This window comes from Dermacentor albipictus, chromosome 1 (genome assembly GCF_038994185.2).
Source record: "Dermacentor albipictus isolate Rhodes 1998 colony chromosome 1, USDA_Dalb.pri_finalv2, whole genome shotgun sequence".
NCBI lineage: Eukaryota > Metazoa > Arthropoda > Arachnida > Ixodida > Ixodidae > Dermacentor > Dermacentor albipictus.
The window spans coordinates 184,417,621-184,427,074 of NC_091821.1; positions in this window are offsets into that span (position 1 = coordinate 184,417,621).

A 9,454-nucleotide genomic window follows, 5' to 3' on the forward strand; every position below is an offset into this window, starting at 1 on the left:
CCCAGCTTTCAACTGGCATACGATGCAACATCACTCCGCCTCGTCAGACATAATCCTTGATATTATGTTGACTCTAAATCCTTAGCAAATTGTAAAACAACCTACTCGTGTACAAGGAAGTTCCGAGAACATACTTGACATAGTGTTCTTGACCGACCACTTTTCTCCAGATAAAGTCGATGTTCCGCTACTAAATGGTATATCAGACCTCAGACCATAACGTAGTCTTATGCTCGATCCCAGTTCATGACTCTATAGCAGCTTCCAAATGACTTGTTACTTATATTTATTTTATAAATGCCGATGATTTTCGCGTTGTAACCCAACTTTCCTGTGAATTTTGTTCTTTTGAGCAGTTCGCTAACAAACCTGGCTCAGACATTGAATTGCTCTGGCAGAGATTTAAAAACATCGTATTCTTTTGTATCCGAAGTTACATCCTTAATAAAATAAAAGAAAAAAAGTACAACACTTGCCTAAATCGCGAATTTATACATGCCAAACGCAAAGTAAGACGACTCATGAAATTGTTAAAAAAAAACTAGCTTCCACACTCACCTGTCCCTTACTTCTGCAATCACTTCTATGAAATCAACAATAGAAGCCGCAAGATTATTATTTCTCTCTTGTTAGGGTAAAACGAAGTACATGCAGAAAAACGATGTATAGCGTAAACACTTTACAGCATAGCATGAATCTAGAAAGCTCTACTATTGCCATGATCAACAAGATAAAAAATAATGAAATAAAACCACCGAAGCTGACAAAGATAGGCATATCTAGGCCGCCGAGCTTCAAGCGAGTGAATTTCACAGTGCAAGTGACGCAGTGTGCATAGGCAAGAGAGGCTTGGTTGCGAGACCACGAGAAATTTCTTCAATGAACGCCAATGAAGCTGAGCGATTTGTAGTTCGATGTAATATTCGTAACCTCTCTTCTGCATCACATATGTCTATCCAGCGTTCCTTGGAAAAATACAATATTGGCAGGCGCGTGTTTCCAAGTATTCCTTTATCTGGAAAGGCTAAAAAGTGTCACACCGCAAAATTACCATGACTAATAATCCTTGTAGGACACCACGATGCCAATCTGACACTCCCGAAGGTCACCATGATCGCGGGGATTGTCCGATTCGCGTACCTCCAGCCTGGCGCCTTCTAGAAAGTAATCCCATTTACATTTTTGCTTAAGATGTCTTGTTATTCAGCACGTGATAACGTGTCACCAGTGACAAACGGCATTCAGAAACGAGGCGTCGTACGACAAATATACTGTCCCGTGCGTTTTGTTAGGTCGCTGATGCTAACAAAGGCCCACTTCTTCACATTCATTTGCGTACGTGGGTTAGGACTACACAAACATTGCATACTTAAATATTACACTGTCTGAAGAAGGCCCACTTATCTGCCCACTCATGATATGGGAAATCGCGATATCAGTACTCAGCCAAAGGTAATACTTTTAGCTATAAACAACAAGCTTTTATTTTTCACTAAACCTAGCATTTGCATGAGCAGAGAATAAACAAATCAGCTGTCGTCGGACTCCAGATGGAGCGGCTTTCTTTCACAGCAGAAGTCGGGGTAAGCACTGGCTTCAACTCTCCTGGTAAGAAGCACCTGGGGCTGCTACTCTGGAACAGTGCTTTTTTTCTGTAAAGAAGAACTGCTATTTATAGCCTCCGGAATGTCTTAGCAACAGAACTGACCAATGTCCCGAGTGTTAATAAAATGTACGTATCACCAGATATAGCGCCCAAGCTACACTGGGCTACAGTGGTTGTGGCTGCAGTGGGCTACACCGTAGAGTTTCCTACAATAATTACTAAAGGAAACTAGCGCTGCAATCCTTCAGATACCATGGTAATGATGGTGAGTACATGGTCTCGTCTAATCTTCATGTTGGTGGCTTCCGACGTTCTTGTGGCTCCGTTTATGAAGATTGATCTACCTTCATTGTCCTAAATTTCAAAGCAATCTACGTGTACTGTTCTAAATGCAGAAGGTGATAAGACTGCGCCAACACGCACAATTGCTACTAAATGCAGCGACTTCGCCTGTCGAGGTGGCCAGATCGAAACGCGCCAAGCGTTTCATCGCGCTAGCATACCCGAGAGAAATAATTCAGGGGGTTCATGCCTTTTTGTCGACGCACGCGTCCGTGGCGTAATGTACTCGATATCTAGCTCCTGTGCTGTCCTGCGTTCGAATCCTGCTGTCGGACAATTTTATTAATATTTATTTATTTATATAGAAGGCGGTTATTTGTTGACAATGATGACCTTGCAAAATCACCAAGCCTTATGAAGTCAGAAGGACGAAGTTTAGCAAATCCATACGACAGCGTTCATCTCTATGCCTACCAATTCTGGCTGAACCAGCCTCCTTGCTGTTCCTGTAGAAACTAGCCCCAGACCTCCCTCTACTTTAATTTTAGTATTTTATTTATTATTATTATTTATATATACTGTTGTCATGCCCGATACTGGAGAAGTGAGTACATACATATGTTCGAGATATTGAAGTAAACATTTTACAAGCAACAAAAAAAAACTAAAATAAACAACATGGAAAACGCAACATCATGAAGAAATAGTTGATTAATGAACATAATTAGGCAATCCATGGGCTAATTCATCGTTCGATCACTCGCGCGAGTAGCCCTCAAGGCCATACCAAATTGCAATCTCATGCGGAAAAAAGGAAAGCGTAAAACAATCAATCGATGAATTCAAAGGAACAATGTTAAGACGATGACTTCTTTTGTGGCTCGAGAAGAAGTGTTAGTGAAAAGATTACGTGATATTATGTACGTTTTCCCATGAGCAATTTTATGTACCAGAACAACATGGTCCCACTTACGACTATGGGACAGAGGTTTTAGTAGCAGTGTAATAGCATGCGATGTCGGTACCAAATGGCGGTCGTAACGATTATACATAAATATAATTGCCTTTTTTTCAATAGTGTTTGGAATGATGGGATGACTACACAACCGACGCCTACTAAAGTAGAGGCCTTATTATTGATCTGTATGCCTTTAATTTACATTCCCACTTTTCATCTCGTAAGTTTCTTTTAAGATAGTCCAATTTTCGCAACGCCTTATTGATTATGCACTTCATGTGAGCATGGCATACATTGAATTTTATGGGGCACACCTTTTTCGCTCAAGTAGTAGGTTTTTTTTTTTTTTATACAGGGCAAACGTTGTATATAGGATGCTTCACATGTGCAATCAGCGTCTGTGTGGTCTCCTCCGGCAAGTGTGTCCGTTTTTCGTTCCTCACGTTTGTGGTGTTTTCATGTAACAAAAAAAATATGAGTCCGACGATTACGATACTCCCTAATGCGAAATTTGAACGCAGCTCGATATGTATTTAGATTTCGCCCTATATTGTGGCAAAAAATTTTCACACCGAAATCACCGCACCTACTGGCAGTGGCCTACTGTCGTCAGTTTCTTCTCACAAGGCGGGGCTGCACAAGGGGCTGTATAGGAAACGACAACAAAGCTAACCGTGGATGAAGTCGACGGCGAACACGTGAGCAGTGGCCCGAGTGCGTTCTCGCGGTTACGCCGGGGCACGCCGACGCTCAAACTAGGAACGGGTGCCAAGACACGCGCTCAAAAAAGGCCTTTCACGTCTTTAGATCCCTATCATCATTATCATCCAAAGCAGCGAAGAGACTGTTCGAAATAAAGAAGACGAAGGCGTTCGATGCACGGGCAACGGCCACGAGCGCTGCACGTTCAGTTGCGGCCATTCCTTCCAACAGTCAGACGTCTGGTTCCAGGTCTGATCGCCGTCACTTCGCTACCAGTAGGTTCCTAAAACCTGGACCCTCACGTCTACCGAGCAGGGCCCGATGCAGTGTACGGCCCGACTCCGTTCCAAGGACTTCATCTTTCACAGCGTCCAACCAGGAAGCAGTCGTCCTCCGGGGTCAATGGCGCTGATGGACATGAGGCGACAGCGACGTTCCAAAGAAAGCGTCTGCGGTGTGGGACCATGGAGCAGCAGCAAACGCAAGCTCGCCGCGTACTTCGTCGGCAACTGCACCGGCCAGTGCCGGTCGGTCAACCAACTCTTTTCGAAGCTGCGCTACCATTCGAGCATTCTGAGCCATCTCCGGGTGAACGACGACATGTGGTGCATGACCAGCACCGCCAACGGCTACTTCCTCAACGCAGAGCTTCCTCTATAGAACGAGTTTCTGTCGGTCATCAACTTCGAGCTACGCGAGGTCAACCCAGGAGAGCTGGCCCTGGCGGGCCTGTGCAGTCGCCTGGTTTCCGACGCGTCCAACATGCAACGCAAGTACTCGATCTGGCTAGACCCCTGGTTGCTCACGGAGCACTGCTGCATCACGTTCGTGGAGCTGTACTTGTGGCACATATCCCACAATCACTTCCTTTTCCTGGACGGCTTCTTGTTGAGCTGCTACGTGGTAAACGTGAAACTCTGCAGCTACCGCTCGGACTACTATCAGCCCAGAGACCTCGTCGACGCCTTCCGATCCGCGGCGACCACGCTCGACATACTGGAGATCATGGGCGTGCGCTTCCTGATCGTCGACTTGTACACGCTGTGCGAGATGCTGGGTCTGTGCGAAGCAGCTCCCTCCTGCTCCAGTACGCCGCGTGCCTGGTCGGCAAATATCCCATCTTATGCCTGCCGGTAAACCACCTCTTTTCGAACCTGCGCCGCCTGCGAAGCATCCTGAGCCATCGAAGGGTGAACCACGACAACCGGCGCCCATTCAGCGAGGCCAACGTCTGCTTCCATCTCGCGGAGCTGTCCCTGCGCAACGAATTCCTGTGGGTCAACTTTGAGCTACGCGCACGAAGTGCAGGACAGCTCACCTTAGCGTGTCTGCACGGACACTTCGTCACAGTGTTTACCAACATGCAGCGCAGGCACTCGTGCATGGGAGTACACCCGGTGCTCATGGAGCTGCGCTCCATCAAGTTCGTGGAGGTATACAAGCCACGCGTCTCGCAAAACACACTTTCTGTTCCGGGGCGGCCTTCAGTTGAGCCGCCAAATGCGGTCCGTCAAGCTGTGCCACTACCTGGTGGAAGACTGCTCGCCCAGGTACCTCAACGAAACGCTCCACTCCCCGGTGACGACACTCGACCGTGTGGCGGGCGTGAGGATGGCTTCTCGAATTTCCGCGTGCAGCTGCACGCTATGCGAGTCACTCAACAACGGCAAAGCTCTGTTCGCACCCATCTTCCTCAAGAACTGGGTCGACGTGCCCCCCCAGAGACACCATGGCGCGCTGCTCTAATGTGCTCCACGGGCAGCGCCAGATCAACGTCCACAAGCTGTTCGCTACTGTCGACTCCTGCTACGTTCGCGTCGATTTGGTGTTTCGCATCACAGTGATCGAAGAGATCATCGTGTGCAACCGGGCACCGGGCACATACGGGCGATACTACGATTTCGCGGCGCTATTCGCCGCGCCTCCGACAGGCGCACGCTGATCGAGAGGGTTCGAGATCTAGAACTTCGAACTGAACTGAATAGATTTCTTCTTGTGTCTTTATATAGCTTGGATGACGGGAAAAATAAAAGTGCGACATTCAACTCCAACTTTTTTCGCTTATAATTCGTGTTTTACAGAGAAATAGTTCACTGAGGGAGTTAATGAAGAGTAATCTACCAGTCCCTAATAATCTAGCGTGTGCCTTTAGTTTCCTCTGTGAAAATGTGTCACAGTGCACTTGAAGACTAGGCGTCCCGATCATTTGGCATCGCATGCACCTTATCCGTCGTGTGTAGTTCCCTAGACCCTGCGCCATGCAGCTTGAGCTTCCCTATTAGTGCGTGTCGGAGGCATCCCATCTTTCTCCAACCTAACTCCGCAGGCAGTCGCTGTCTACAGTTCTCGGCATATGACCATGTGCTGATATCTGAAGAGAACGTTTTAGGCAGCCTGGACGTTAATTATACGGTCTGATAGCAGCCGCTTGGACTACAAGCGATCGATGTGTACGGTGTGTGTGAGTACGATGTGTACAGATGCTGAAACACATTTCTGCTTTCTGTCTTCTTTCTTCTGCGTCTATCAACACCTGGCTTGTCCGTTCTACGCGGGAGTATTGTCATGAGTGTCTTCTTATACAGCCTTAATACTTCCTTCCGTGAGCTTCTTCGAACAACAGCGCACTCTATGAAGCGGCAACCATACGGCCGCTATACATCTTCTTTTGTATTCTGTACACAGTTATCGATGGCAAGGATCATCCGCAGACGAATTCGGTCAGTGCTTCGGGGCTGTAATTGCCTCTTGGATTTGCGCGCATTTCGAGCCGAATTTTCACCGATATTCCTTTGTAATGGTTTTGTCGTCGGCCGGCCTGCTTTCGCTATTATCTGCATGCTTGAGTGCTCGGCTATGTCTGCATTGTTGTTGCTTCATGCACTGTACGGGGTGATCATTCTCAAGTTTCGTGGAATTTTCAAAAATCCCTTGTTGCAGATAACATATTGTAACCTCGGAACCGGGTTATTTACAGAGGCGGGCCGGCATCACTTGCATTAGAAATCGAAGCGCATAATCAACGAAAAAAATGCACTAAATACCTTACTAATTACATTTCGACATATATTGGAATTTACGAATCCCCAGTGCTTTTGCAAGGCGTATCTAAGCGGAATGAATTTACAGCACCAACACTTTGGAGTATGCGCCATCAAGCTCACCGCAAAAATGTAGTGTTGTTGCAATCACGTTTTTTTCAACAAAACGTCCTTTCACACACTGATACACAAATGTAACTGAAACGCTTTGAATTTCGTCTCACACTTTGGGAAATGGTATCCAGAAAGTAGTGTCATATTGGAAATAAATTTCAGCGGCATACGTCTTGCAAGCTCACTAGCTACAATTCGAAAATACCAATATGTGCCGTAAAGTAATTCAGAAGGTTATAGGTTATAGTTTTGTTAACTAGCTGAATATGTGTTTCCATTTCTTGTGTTAATAATCTCCGCCTCTTTGAATAATCCAGTTCGATGACAAGAATTATGCTATGTGCCACAGGCCATTTTTTAAAGTTCCACAAGAAACTTCAAAATGATCAACTGCTAAAATCTAAACCTTATTTGGGAGCGAGACGGCGGGCAATTTGTGTGTCCAGACGTTTCTTCTATGTTTTCGCGACACCACTTGCCCGACTGCTCTTGCCTAAGCGCAGCCATGTGGTATGATGGACCGGCTTTCCTCACAGAACACCCGTTTGGTAATCAACTATTGACGGGCAGAACCAGATTTCGTAGTACTCGCAAGCTGTGCCGTGCGCATAGTTGCTGCCTTCCTGATTCTCTACTAATCGGTAACCGTAACACTGCGTAGTATGAGTCAGTAGCACGTATACGGGTACCTTTAGCACCTCCACTTTTCCCTCTTCCCCCCCCCCACCCTTTTTCTTCTTCCTTCGCCACGTCTCATGATCAGTAGTACTTCCAGACACACAGTGTTCCAAAGCGTGGCCTGCGCTGGAGTGAGCGTGCGGACACGTGTGAGGCGCGGACTCCCTCCGCTTGGACTTGTGGTAATCACGTGGACGATTGTGGTTCACATGGCGAGTGCGGTGTTGATCACGTTGTGGTCGCTTGCTAAATAATGGCAGTGTATCACCAGTTATTTACGACATTTCTTGTCGGAATGCGCGAATTGGACCGAGCAGCATTGAACACGGGAAATAAATCACCATGAGTGTTGTCTTTCTGAGCACCACGTGATACGCAGTGGTCGAAGACGTTGCCATGCACTCGGGTGCAGTAGCGTAGCTAGGTCGTCTGGCACCCGGGGCCCATAGGTATTCTGTCACACTCCCCCCCCCCCCCCGGGTGTAGCCGGCAGAAAGAGGGGTGTCTTCAGACGTATATGACAACCCCCCCCCCGTCACTGGCCCCTGCACCCGGGGCCCACGGCCCCCCGGCCCCCCCTGTTGCTACGCCACTGCTCGGGTGTCTGCCTCGGGATGCGCTCTCTAAACAGGCAGAAACAACGAGTCCCCCATATGTCGGCTTCAAATGCACATTGCGACTGTCAATGTGCTGAATCAGGTGTACTTGAGAAAGTGTTTAAATCACAATCTCCAAAATTAGAAAAAAAGCGGAGGGAAAGAAAGGAGGACCATCTGATCATGTATTTAACTAAATAAAATTTGTTTGTGTTATCCGTATATTCTAAGAGAGATGGCATTATACCACTCCTTTTATTTTTCCCCGTTTAACGTGCACCTAATTTTTATAATATACCAGTGGCATATAGCCCAATCCTACTTAAGCTTAAGGACACCGCAGCTGGGCTGACATGCAGCATACTGAACCATTTTTCTACATAGTGCAGATTATCGACACCCTGCTGCTGATACCAGTAGACTGCGATGCTCCGGACCAGCAAGCCAATCTACGCCATGCAGCCGACGACCGGCCTAGCGTCTGACACATCGACAGCGCAGATGCGAAGCAACACCAAGAAAATTTGGAATATGGCATTGACATCGTCGACAATCAGCGCGTTTGACGGCCGCTACGGTGGATCACTGGCGGCGCTGCAGGAAGCCATCCTGTGGAGCTTAAAAAGCGGACGCAAGTGTCCACGCACCATAGGGCACGACAGCTGTGCTGACAAGAAGCATGCTAATCCGTTTGTCTACATCTTACAGGTAAGCAAACGCTGCGGTACGTGTATCCGTTCGAATAATCCTTGCTTGCTCCTGCTGCCGTGCCCATGGCTAATGAGTGAATTGGGGCCCTATAGCGTAAAACTATGCCATTATGTTTTTATACCAATCTCCTGACGTCATATTTGCGTAACCGCCGACACAAGCATCGGGCGGTGACCCGCAGGGTTGTCTGAACAGACCAATCAAACGTTCTCTTCGTTTATAGGTCACTTTTGTTTGTTTTAAAAACGAATAACGTTGCGTACACTGAGCGTCTTGTCTTATCTAATTGGCTGATAAGAGGCGAGGAGCACGCTCAAGGGGAGAGGGATTCGATGGAGCTGAGCCAGTGCATTGAAAATCGATAACCTGATGAAGATGGTGGTGCCGGCGTCTGCGATTGGTCCACTTTCACTTACTTAGCTTGCAGTGGCTGGTCGAAAATTGTGGCGACGTGCAACGGAAGGTTAATAATGCCTTTAAAACGGATCGTCAGCGAAGAGTTGGCAGAACGAGGCCGTAAACGTGCCGAAAGTGCTCGAAAACGTTACACGGCCACGCAAAAAGCTAATAATAATAATATAATAAGCGTGTAAATTAACACATGCTCTCCGGCAGGTGCGAGTAGCGAGTTCCTGAGCGATCGGCTGCAGTGATCTTTTATTCCTTTCGGAACGGGGCAGCCTGCAGCCATTCAGACGAAAATTCTGTTTTGTTCAGCATATTATTGCATCTTTAACGCGTAAATGTCACTTTGACGCGATGAGTT